We start from the raw sequence: 12,766 nt of genomic DNA on the forward strand, positions 1-12,766 counted from the left end.
AAAATATATACTGTACAAGTAACTCGATGAGGAGAGGCTGATTTTGCTACAAAATGCATTTATGCATATCATTATTATTTACATACATACATATTTATTTTATTTACATATTTTTATAAATATTATTAATATTTATTCATATTACATGCATTTATATATATTTATATAGAGTATACTCGGGACTTGTTGTCAACAGGTTAATACACTACTTTCTAGGTACGGATATGTTTATAGAATCTAGTAATTTTAAAGGAACCCTTTTTGTATGTTGCACATCGTATCCTGTAGATGCTATCCACCATTCTGACTCACATGTAAACTGGCACAGGTCTCCCGTGAAATCCACTTGACAGAAACACCGTCCACCCATACAGGTGCCACCATTATAGCAGGGTCGCTGGCTGTGACATCCTGGAACTATAGAGGGAGACAAACATGGTCAAACAAAATTAGCCAGTTGTCTTGCCACAACTTATGCAAAAGTTCTGTTGCATGGACATGTTGAAAAACTTTGCTCAACATAAGGCAACCACATTAAGAACACTTTTAACCAAATATTTGATGTTTGCACAGCCTGGATGAATTGCCCATCCACCACAAATTATAGGAGCCAATTTTTTTATTTTTTTATTTTTTTTCAGAGGGGGTGGGTTCCAGGGCAGTGCTGCTGGTTAGGTCAAAGGTACCCCCTCCACCCCAAGAAGGAATCTCTGGGCAGAAGCCCTCTGAACATCACAGAAAAACATTTTTTTTCACCATTTTATTGGTAGAGCCAAAAATGTGTGTGTGTATGTGTGTTAGGAGGGTGTGGGGGGGGGGGGAGGTAGTGGGTTGTAGCCCTACTGTTCCGCAGCCCCTGAATCAATCACTATAGATTAATAAAAAATGACACATTAAAAGTATAATTTGTTATTTTTCTTTATTTCAAGAATCAGATTTAACTTTGAAAGGACACCTTATCCTGCAACATTAATTTTCTCCTCCCAATCCCTGTCAAACACACATTTTTTTTTTTTTGAATAGCAAAGAGAAAATTATGGAAAACAGTATATGATAAATTTCAAACAGATAGAATGGCTTTGTATGCTCTCTCTCTCTCTCTCTCTCTCTCTCTCTCTCTCTCTCTCTTTCCTTTGTTTCCATTTCTCCATATCTCCCTTGGCAAGGAGCCAAGATGCACAAAATTGTATGCTAGCAGCAATTTGTGAAAATCTAATGCCGGGAAAAAGGCTGTTGGCTCCAATTTGCAAAAATTTCATGCTGCGAATATTTCTGGTTTTACACTACTTCTTCATTCTCCTCCTCCACTGGATTCTTCTCTCCCTTTCTTCCCAATGACTTGTGGACCCACACTCTTCAATGATTACGTCACCAAAACAAAGACAGACAAAATACTGCTTGCTATTAAAGGTACTAGGCATTGACTTTTGGATGAGCATGACATGCATGGAAGAACAAAGAGACATATGTAAATATTTGATTTATGTGATATATAAGAATACACACATAGTGACACACAAACATGAACAGACAGACACATAGACCAGCAAGTACTCACAAACAAGGTGAATATAATAGGAGAAAGACAACATATTGACCATGCAGGCATGATAAAAAAATAATGGCTAGGATACTCTATACGCTGAATATTTCGCAAGCCTTTTATTTTCGCGAATTTTGCGAGTCAGCTGCTCTTCGCGAAATTAAAAGCACACAAAAATATTGACTCTAATCCTGATATGAATGTGACGTATGTGTACACATTTCTCCATTCAGTACAGGACTCCACGAGTGCAAATTTAACCACTCGCAAAATTGTTGGGACGTCTCGATTTGCAAAAATTTAGACTCGCGATATACTGTAAACGTGGAAATTTTCGCGGTACATTAATTTTCGCGGATTTCGCGCTACGCTCGGCTAGCGCGAATTCAAAAACGCGCGAATATATCTTCACAATTTTCTACGCACATTTTGAATGGGATGAATTGTGTGCGCTTCATCGATGATACTGCTACGTAGTACAATGTACAGGCATGTTTACGCTACTAGTACTGTGCGAGGAGACGATACCCTAGATTGCTGTGTACTGTAGCATGCATGTGTGCACCGCACGCATCGATGCTACAGTCCCCCGTGACTACGGTACTAGAGTCACAGCTGTACTACGTATTTGAGTGCTTGTACTCGCATTCGAGCCGCTCGCTACGTCGCTTGTCGTACGCTGGCATAGCAAGCTATGTAGCAGAGGCTTTGGATGAAAGCAGTTAATGTGTACTACAGTAAAGTAACCTGCTGCGGAGCGCGAATTTAAGAACCCGTGAATACGTTTTCGAGCCGCTCAGCGCGAAAAATTAATCGCGCGAAAATATTGACGTTTACAGTATATGGCGTATACAGTAATTCATTCTTCTCTGTGATCCAAAAATCGTTGATCGTATTGTTAACTTCTTACCAACTTCTGTCAACACACATGAATAAAAAATATGTCGAAGCACTGCTCCATTTCTAGGTCTGGAACCAAGGAGATTTCTTTCTTGGATTTTATATCATCCTGAAATGGATCTAGATGCATACTCCTTTGAGGTTTTTGATCAGTATAGTGTAATCTTTGTCGGGTTGTCTAAGGATCATACAGTGTCCTTATCCAAGAAAGAATCTACAAAGTGGTCTGGAAAACAGGCTAACTTTCAGAGAAGAATGCCAAACGGCAAGTGGGCAGGGTGGAAATTATTGTGTTACATTTGTATGTTAATTGTGAACTAAACGCAATGAAAATAGAGCCAAATATACTAATCAGGATGAAGAAACAAACTCCAGAAACAAAAGGAAGAGATAATGTAGAAGTCTGAAGATACATGGACATGCACGCTATTGTACACTAAATCTTGATGTGAATATATTGTGTATGTGGGTCTTATTACATACTTATCTCTGTGATACCGTGCATTATACAGGTAGTGGGATGAAACAGAAAATTCTTTGAACTTTTTAGTCTAACAATTTCAATTTTAAGGAATAAGATACTTCAGACTTATGTATACATACTTATACATCTTAAATGATTTGCACTGTAAATTGAGCAAAGCAATGAGAAACATACAGCTAGAAGTTATAGATTTGTAACACGCATCATTAGAAGCCCAGTACTTCCAACCATTAATGCAAGAAAATATTTTTCTTTTCTTCAACTGTTGATTGTAACAATTTTTTTACTCTGTTTTTAGCAATCACGGAAATTACTTACTATCAAGCTATACATTATATAGATGATGACTGGCGGGGGAGGGAACATACCAAATGTTCCACCCGAAGGGTTTGAAATGCTGTTGAGGGAGGTTATAAGTCCCGAGACGAAGTCGAGGGACTTGTAGCCTCCCGAAATAGCATTTCAAACCCTGAGGGTGGAACGTTTGGTACATGTTCCTGACAACAAAAGTCATCATCTGTTATATCATATGGGTAAGTCAAATACGTCAACGTCAACCACCAGCACCATGCACTCGATCGCTCGCATCGCTGCACTTGATCGCGCAGAGCCAAATTCACTGTGTGCGCGCGGTCCTAGGCCTTCTGTCATTTGTTACGTGAAAATGTTTTCCCATGGGAGAAAATTCACAAGAATGTTCGCCCTTGGGCGAACATAACGAATGTACCTCCATCACGTGACTGTGTTCAGCCAATCACTAACCGGTATTTGACTAACCCATTTAATATACATGTATAATCACTAAATGCTGGCTCAAATTCAATATAATGAAATTGAATTTGACATATACTTCTGCTCTGAGGCAATTCATTTTTTTTTGTCTCTTCAAACTGCTAAATATGCAAGTGCACATGAAAAATGTCTAAAATATAACATGTTGGCTTTTCAATACAAGGAGAGATACGATTGACAGGCATACACTGTAAGTGTGAAATTACTACTGGTGAATGGTAGCAGTGATTGTGCATGACATGAACTATTATGTATATGGTTTAAAACATGTTGCTGGGGTGCAGTGGAAGTTTGGAACACATCATGATCTATAGGGAGGCTATGCAGCTACAGGTTCGTGGCATCTACTCCCACTTGGATGAATACAGCTAAGGGAGACAATTATACCTTGCTGACTGCAATCTCGACCCATATGAGTTTCTGGACACTCGCACTGACCCCCACGGCAGACACCTCCATTCAAGCATGGGGGTGTGCAACGCGAGGCTGTTAGAGGGACAGAACATGCCCAGTAGAAAGAGAAGAGTAGAAAGCGTACATGTATAGCAAACAGACAAATAGAAGAAACAGACAAAAATATCAGAAAAAGCAAACATGGGTTAGGAGAGTTTTCTTCGAAATGTAGAATCATTAGACACTGAAAGTTAATCAACTCAACGAACACAAATCAAATCATTATTTACCTAGGAATCAAAGCAAGTCACTGCCCATTCAAATTGTATTTAGTCCTAGACTTAGGAATCTTATAAAAGTACAATCACATTTTCGTTCACAATTTAACAACTTTAAGCAACTCTAACTCCTGGAAAAAAAATGTATCAATTTGTGAGATATCTAAACTCTTTGTGTCTCTCATGAGGGAAACATAATTTGTCATTTACTAATTTCATCTTAGTAAGGAAATTTTGGCTTCAGGTCAATGGAATAAATATAAAGACATGAAGCAATCTGTGTATATGAATGGGATCAATTATGCTGCTTCAAAAACATTAAGGTGAATGACTTTCTTATTTTGCAGACAATTTTGATCAAACCTTTACCAGTGTTTGTTAATTTTACTCTTATTGCAGCAAATCAAACATGAAGGAGTGTTCTTCATGTGAATTTGGTGCAGCTTTTGCTCATGGAGTGCATCTTGTGAAAGGATAGTTTAACATTCCTTCTTGGGTTCTATTGGCGTGATGCTTCAGATTAGATTCCCCAATGCAGGGACATTTGAATGGGCAGATGTTAATGAAAAACCAAGCACATACATGTTATGATTAATGAACCAGAGGATTATGCAAGAACATCCTACATCATCCTCAGAGAAATTGCAACACAAGACAAAAGAGGACTTACACATCCAAAACAAATTGTGAAAAGAAAGCCCCACTTTGAAGACAAAGAAGTGTAGTATCATTAAGGAAAATCTAAAAGCTTATAAAAAAAGCTAGTAGACACAACACAATAAAATTTGGAATGTTACTGATACATGAAAAGCACCATTTGAAATCAGCAAACGGAATTATGTTATCAGCAACAGATAAGAACAAATGGTATCAAATTTGTAATACAAAGCATTTAGTAAAACAAGTTATTTCAAGTAAGAAACAGAGTTGTATATCTTACTGTAAATGAAGCTAGCTATATTTGAATATGAATCTGAAATTGAATATATTATTACCTTCAGAATCTTGGCCTTTAGAAGAGTAACACACACAGAGACAAATACTGGTTGTTTGAATGTACGTGACTTAACAAAGTGTCATCATGTCAAAAGATAATGGGATCAGAATGTTGACATCCCTATTCCCAGGAGGATGGTGTGTAATGAAAGTTTGCCTTAACTACAAGCAAACAAGATACAATCTTTTTCCATTTCTGCTACTCCCGTCCCCCTTATGCATTCCATTACCAGCAATAGATTTGCTCCTACAGTCTATGCATAAAGTTGAGTCACTCATAAGGCACTTTGTAAATCCTGTAGTGTCTGTATAAGCTTCACATACTCCAAGCATCACCAACAAAAGAAAGAATGACATTTCCACAAAATTGATGCTAAAACAGATGCTCCAAACAAGACATGCTCCTGTGTATGTTACACCCACATTGAGTGATAAGGACAGTATATCGCATACGATCTACAACCTTTTGCTGCTAACTATCTTATCATGTGATATTATGAATTCTTCGTGCTAATTGAGCTGAACCTGGATTAAATAACTTTTGTGCACTACATATCAAATGAAAGCAATGACAAAGTCCTGTTAACCTTGTCCGAAATAGGCACAGGAAATGGAAGAAAAGGGAATAAAAAACATGAAACAAATAAAACAAAAGATGAAAATATAGCAAGGAAAAAGAAATAAGTTATAAGAATGATGAAAAAGTAACAAATCACATTATAAAGATAAGAGAGACAGAGAAAAAAAAAAATGAAAGAAGGCAAGAGGGCGGGGGTTCAAATCTCACCCAGGGAGACGTTATAGACAGCGGCCACAGGTCCAGCGTTACAGATGTAGATTCCTGCCTGATTTGGAGTGATGCTGTCCAGGTGGAGACGGGTGGAGTTCTGCATCTCAAACTCCACATGGACACTGTCAGATCCTCCTAGGAGCAGATCAATAGGGTCAAGAGAATCGTACTCACTTGAATGCATTCCCACAACTTACTGTAAAACGAGGAATGTTCAAGGGCATTTTAATTTCGCGAGAGCCAAGATTCGCAAAATCAAAATGCACATGAAAGTTCTCATCTCCACTATATGCATTGAATGTTAGAAGCAGCTCGCGAAAATTTCACACCACGAAAATATCGTGTTTTGCAGTATATAACTTCCATAACCTTGACAAAATACTTCAGTAAGTCCCATTAATACCAGCTTCTTACAAATTGACATGATCCATATCATGTTAAATTACATTGCAAATTATCATGTTTTCATATCATGTACAAAATGATATGGTTTCTATTACCAGGTTTTGAATTCTGATTAACACCAGTAACACAACACAAGGGCGGATCCAGGAATTCCGTAAGGGGGAGGTGCCTTTGCAAAATTAAAGGGGGGGGGCACACATATGCACCCCCATTTTTTTCTTTTTTTTTCTTTTGTTCTAACCAAAAATAAAGAGGGGGCTTGCGCCAGGTGCGCCCCCCTCTGGATCCGCCACTGAAACACTCATGATGATAAGGTATCTTTTCACTACCAGCTAAGAAGCAGAGTCATAAAAAATTACATGGCATATTTTGGCAATTCTATTAATACTACAGAGAGGTCTAATCAATGCAACATCTGTACCTTGTTATGAGTTTACACTGTGGTACTCTGGACAAGGAACTAAATTTCTAACGGCAGATTTTAAGTTCAAATCAAGCTTAACATTTACATGTTTATCTTCAGACAAGATATTTATCCTGTTCAACCAGGTGTATAAAAAATCACGAGCAAAGATGGAGGTAATGACAATAGTAGGGCACTTTGGAGAAGCATTGTGAACACTGATGAGGCTATCCTGGGCAAATAAGACAGTGTCATTGTTATGATTTTTTATAATTGTTATGTATATATCCTTTTCCTTTTATCACATACAAACTCGATTTGCCAGCCGGACAAGACTATTCAGGGATTAAGTAATGACTAAGACTATGCTAGGGCTGAGTAATGTCTAAGACTACACTGGGACTAAGTAATGACAAAGACTAGGCTGGGACTAAGTAAAGATTAGGATTATACTAAGACTAAACATTGACTGAGACTAGGTTGGAACTAAGTAATGACTAAGACCCATGCTAAGACTAAGTAATGCCGAAGACCAGGCTGGGACAAGTAATGACTAAGACCCATGCTAGGACAAAAGAATATTGACTGCACTTACCTCGCCCAGCTGGGGCAATCTCTTGTCCCAGAGGCCCGGTCCACATGGGCCGTTCCAACAGGATGGGGCCTTGGACCTCACAGCGGATGTTGAATCCTTCTCCAGGTGATGGTCTCACATCCGAGCTGGGAGTGAAGACCACTTCAAAGTCATCTTCATCTGTGAGACATGATACGTTAGAGAGAAATCAGGTCAGGTGTTCTCTTATCAAGATAAAGAAATATTTCTATTAGCTTGTTTCAAGAAGTGTATTGCAAGTCCGGAGACTCTTATCTAGATAAAGAAATATTCTATTTGTTTGATTCAAGAAGCCTATTTCAAGATCAGAGACTCTTATCAAGATAAAGAAATATTTCTACTTGTTTCTTTCAAGAAGTCTATTTCAAGATACAAGACTCTTATCATGATAAAGAGAATTTCTATTTGTTTGTTTCAAGAAGCCTATTGCAAGAAATGAGACTCTTATCAAGATAAAGAAAAATCTATTTTTGTTTGCTTTAGAAGCCTATTGCAAGATCAGAGACTCTTATCTAAAGAAATTAATCATTCTATTTGTTTAATTGTTTCAAGAAGTCTCTTGCAAGATCAGAGACTCTTATCTAGATAAAGAAATATTTCTATTCGTTCGTTTCAAGAATCCCCTTGCAGGATCGGAGAGGTTTGGCTGCTCTGAAATCATCACCATCATCTTCATTACCATAGCATGAGGGACTGCCTTCATCAGATTTCCTCAGCATCACTGATCACTATGGCAACCACTGATCACAATACCGAGTATCATTAACACCTAGTGCACTGTATTTACTGATTGGCACGTCCACTGGAATGCTTTCTTTGCTGACTGGCACAGATGTCTGGAAACTAATTTCATATCCTACAATCCCTCCCCTCCCCTGTGAGAGATTCTTACATGAGTATTGGCAGTGGGATCCGGTGTACTCTGGGGAGCACTGACACACCCCTTCCACACAGTCTCCTCCGTTCTGACAGGTGGGAAGGCATCTCGGAACTATGGTGGAAGTAAAAAGCACATAGTTAAAGAACAAGTCCGGTCAAAATGTGATGAGCAAACAAACACTAAAACTATTATTTTTTTCTTCTTTGTTCCATTTGCAGATTAAGTGTAACAGATTTTCTTTTCTTCAAGGAGATTCACACGACACAAGAATTGTCTTTAATGATATTTTTATCCTTTTGCAGGTTTATGTTAAGAATTATGCCTCTTACTACACATACACTGTGCAATTTGTGAATATTATGTTGCAATTTATAAAGAATTCAATTATTAAACATTTTACTGACAAAGGATTTACATAACATTCCTTCTAGTTTATGCTCTGTGAAGATGGAATAATCTTAAATGTATTAAAACAGATAGGGGAATCAAATCTTTAGTTTTCTTGGTTTGAGTGATCTACTGCTCATATTACAAGAGGATCTCTTCTGCGAACAATCAAGTTGCTAATTTGCAAGCCATAGTCACATACACTTCTTTATTAAAATTATGTGACCAGTTAACCAACATACACCGCACCGGAATAAATTCATACCTGTCATTTCAAATCCTTGTTTATTCATTGAATATCATGAATGGAACACAGTAGCAAAAGTATTCGTCAAGGAACAGACAAACCAGGACAAACACTGAACACCCAACACCGAACACCAAACACTCACTGTAGATGTTGAGAATGATAGTCTCCCTCTTTGGTTCAGCAGCACAGGTGTAGATTCCTGTGTCGTCCTCCGTGATATCTTGGATGACCAGTCTGGACTTGGTCAGCGAGACCCGCTGGACCAGCAGACCGGCTATGTTCACATCTACACCAGATACAACGGGGTAACATAATGACACCGATTAATACACAAGAATACACAGAGACAGAACACTATACATGACATAATGACACCGATTAATACACAAGAATACACAGAGACAGAACACTATACATAACATAATGACACCGATTAATACACAAGAATACACAGAGACAGAACACTATACATAACATAATGACACCGATTAATACACAAGAATACACAGAGACAGAACACTATACATCACTGTTGATGCTCACTGCAAACTCATTTGTAATGGACACACAACAATTTGGCTCAAGATTTGATAGCCAAAACTTGCAAAAATAAACATGAACTTCATAAAACTGATTTATGATATTGTTTGCAAACCACCGCAAACAAACTTGTATCTTTTAGCAATAAACCATAACATCAATCTCAATATGACCTGATGTGTACTTTCTGAATTATTCAAGATTAAAAGTGTGCCATTCTTTAAACACCTAGGGGTATTTAAGTTTGGACAGAAGATGGTTACCAAAGTGAGATGCATATAAATGGCAATGTTAATTCACTGGTACAATATGCAAATAAGTGGCAAGCACTGAATATCAGGTATAGACGGGTATTCCAGAAACTGCAAACGTAGATCCTGAATAACAAGCATGGGTCACCGCAAATTATTGTTTAATTATATACCACCTCACAATCACAGAAATGTCAACAAATGCGACAATAAAACTTGCAAACCAAATGTTAATAAAGTATAAAAGTTGTACTCATCGCAACTTAAGTCATCAAAACCGTCATGATTAACACCACAAGAGAGTGTGAAGTAAATACTTAGATGATATATGACTGGTTAAATATTAATGTTACGTTACAGTTACATAAGACAAAAATGTGTTTTGTAAGTGTTCTCCAGTTTCACATAAAGTACAGGTAATTAGTTGACGTGGAATTCTGTTAATAACACCAACAAAATAATACTGAAAAAAAAAAAGAAACCCCACACAAATCCTTCACTAGTTTGAGACTTTTATGATGAACATTTAAACACTCATGCTTAACATGTGGGACCTAAATATTTCTTTGTTGACACTTAGGAAAGGATAAACACCTGGAAATTTATCCATGAAGTACAGATTAGGATTGGCTTCAATTTGTAAATGGTTAACTATCAACTAATGTTCTGTAACCCAAGTAAATTAATGGTGTTTGATTTGATGTTGATTAAATATTGAAACAAATACATATCTTTTGAGCTCAAACCTGATCTCAAATTTACCTTGCATCTCACGAAATTAATGAAAAAAAATTGTCGAGGTTGGATAGGCCCTACTGATTGATTATTGACAGATTAACGAATAAATTGAGCATGATTTCTATCTGGATTTTTATAGCATACCCCATAAAATATCTCAAGTTATGCAAAATTGTATCCTAATTGAGTTCACATCAATATGTACATGACACTGTGAAACACGTGTCTCTGCTACTTTGTCTAAAAAAAAAATCCTTCCAATTAAATTCTCAATAGACTTCTAAGATTCAATAGAACAAATAACTGTAGACCTTAGGATCAACTCACTGAATTGACAATATCTGCATGCTCATGCATAATTGTACATATGTGACCCTGCACCTCAAAACAAACAAAAAGTCGCCAGACATGAATTTCTAGTTAAGGCCATATTCTGGAAGAGCAGACTTTGAGCTTTAAAATGATGTATAACTCAAATCAAATGGACTCTCCTAACCTATCTAAATATTGGAAAGAAAGCACAAACTCAGGAAAAGTGTGAACTGAGAAAAGAGGCTCTGAAGTACAGTGTCTATTCAAGCGCTCAATCTTTACCAAACCGTGCTGGCTGTGCGATGAATGGGACAAAAAACAGGAAGTTAACCACCAGAGTAACAACAATAAAGGGATTATCAGATTAAACTGAAATTAAGCATGCCTCATTAACACATTCTGTCCATAATTAATGCCAACTTTCAAAGCAATAGCACTATCTTGTCAAAAGTTATCAGAGTTGAAAGTGAAGAGTGAGGACAAGGTTTTTCAGAAATGAAAAAGGGATTCTAAAGACACGCCTAATCACACTATTCTACCAAAAATGTTTGAGATAAACTGCTAAAAAAAACACACTTTCCTGCCCGATTTATGATACCAAATTTTAGCATAATGTAAAAGAAGACCCGTTCTTTCAGAAAATATGAAAAGTCAAGTTCGGCTAGGTTGACCCATTTCACTTATTTTCAGTCCTCATGCGAAATCAGTGTGTGCGACTTTATGTTCGTTTTGAGGTGCACGGTCACATATCGTACATGCAATATCTGAAAGCTTTTGATTATTTTCTGGATAATAATTCCGAATCGGCTTTTGTATGTTCACTCACACAAAAGAACAACAATTGTTTATTGAAGCTATTTGGAGTCATCTAAAATAAAATTATAAGAATTCTTAAAATTAAGCATACATGCAAATCATGTACAAGTGTATATTAAGAAGCTCAAAGCAACAAAAAGTGCATGTGCAGTGGAAGTAGATATATACCCTATTAATGCGGACAATAATATCACTCTGGTCAATCAAAAAAAAAAAAGGTTTTGTGAATTCTGAACCTGACATGGAAAAATCAGCCTGCCTCTTGCTATGAATCAAACGAGTCTGTCTTTCAAAGTAAAATTGACTTCAACACACTATTAGTACACACAACCTTTGAGAAAAAGAAGATACAGCCTTATGTAGAGAAATACTGGTTGGAAGTTTATCTCAAAGGTATATCTTTCAACTGCTTTTCTAAAAAAATTATCCATGTTGAAGTGCACAAGAATCATTGAATTATTCTGAGGGCTTTATGGGGTCTTAAGAATGTGACAAACAATTGCCTTTAAAAATAAACATGTATGAGATCCAATGACTGATAAAGTGTCAATGACAATCACAACTTTTGTGAAACCTTGCCAGTTTTGATATGAAATTCCAGCTCGGGTAGAGTTTATTTCCAAAGTTTAAAGATATTTCACAAGAAATTTTGCAGCACAAGCATGGTGTGCAACACAGAACCAGCAAGATCCTATTCAACATTGCGATGTGATTTCAAACATGCACCCTTTGGCAATGCAAGCCTCTTACACAAGTCCTTAAATATAACATAGAAATTAATTAAAAAAATCCAAGGAAATGCACACATTACTTTGGATGGAATTAAAGAACTTTGCACAAGTATATGTATCTCAGAGGTACATATACATCTACTTGTGCGACATGTAGAATTTCACAGAATATGCCAAAAGAAATGAAGTAAAAGTACATACACTGCTGGAGGGGCAAAACAGCATGCTCTTTATAGTGTGCAAGAAAGTTATTTCTATCCATAC

General features: G+C 37.0%; 1 long non-coding RNA gene across 1 annotated transcript; it reads right to left on the minus strand.

Annotated features, from left to right (window-relative positions):
• Nucleotides 1–334: 334 nt before the first annotated feature.
• Nucleotides 335–6,253, minus strand: LOC139717360 (uncharacterized). The gene is made up of 3 exons (XR_011709966.1): nucleotides 6,174–6,253; nucleotides 4,107–4,205; nucleotides 335–417 (listed from the first exon to the last, which is right to left on the minus strand). It is a non-coding gene; the product is annotated as an uncharacterized lncRNA (long non-coding RNA).
• Nucleotides 6,254–12,766: the final 6,513 nt, after the last annotated feature.

The sequence above is a fragment of the Diadema antillarum genome, unplaced genomic scaffold (assembly GCF_040938485.1).
Source record: "Diadema antillarum isolate AM-2024a unplaced genomic scaffold, OU_Dant_1.0 scf00000001, whole genome shotgun sequence".
NCBI classification, from domain to species: domain Eukaryota; kingdom Metazoa; phylum Echinodermata; class Echinoidea; order Diadematoida; family Diadematidae; genus Diadema; species Diadema antillarum.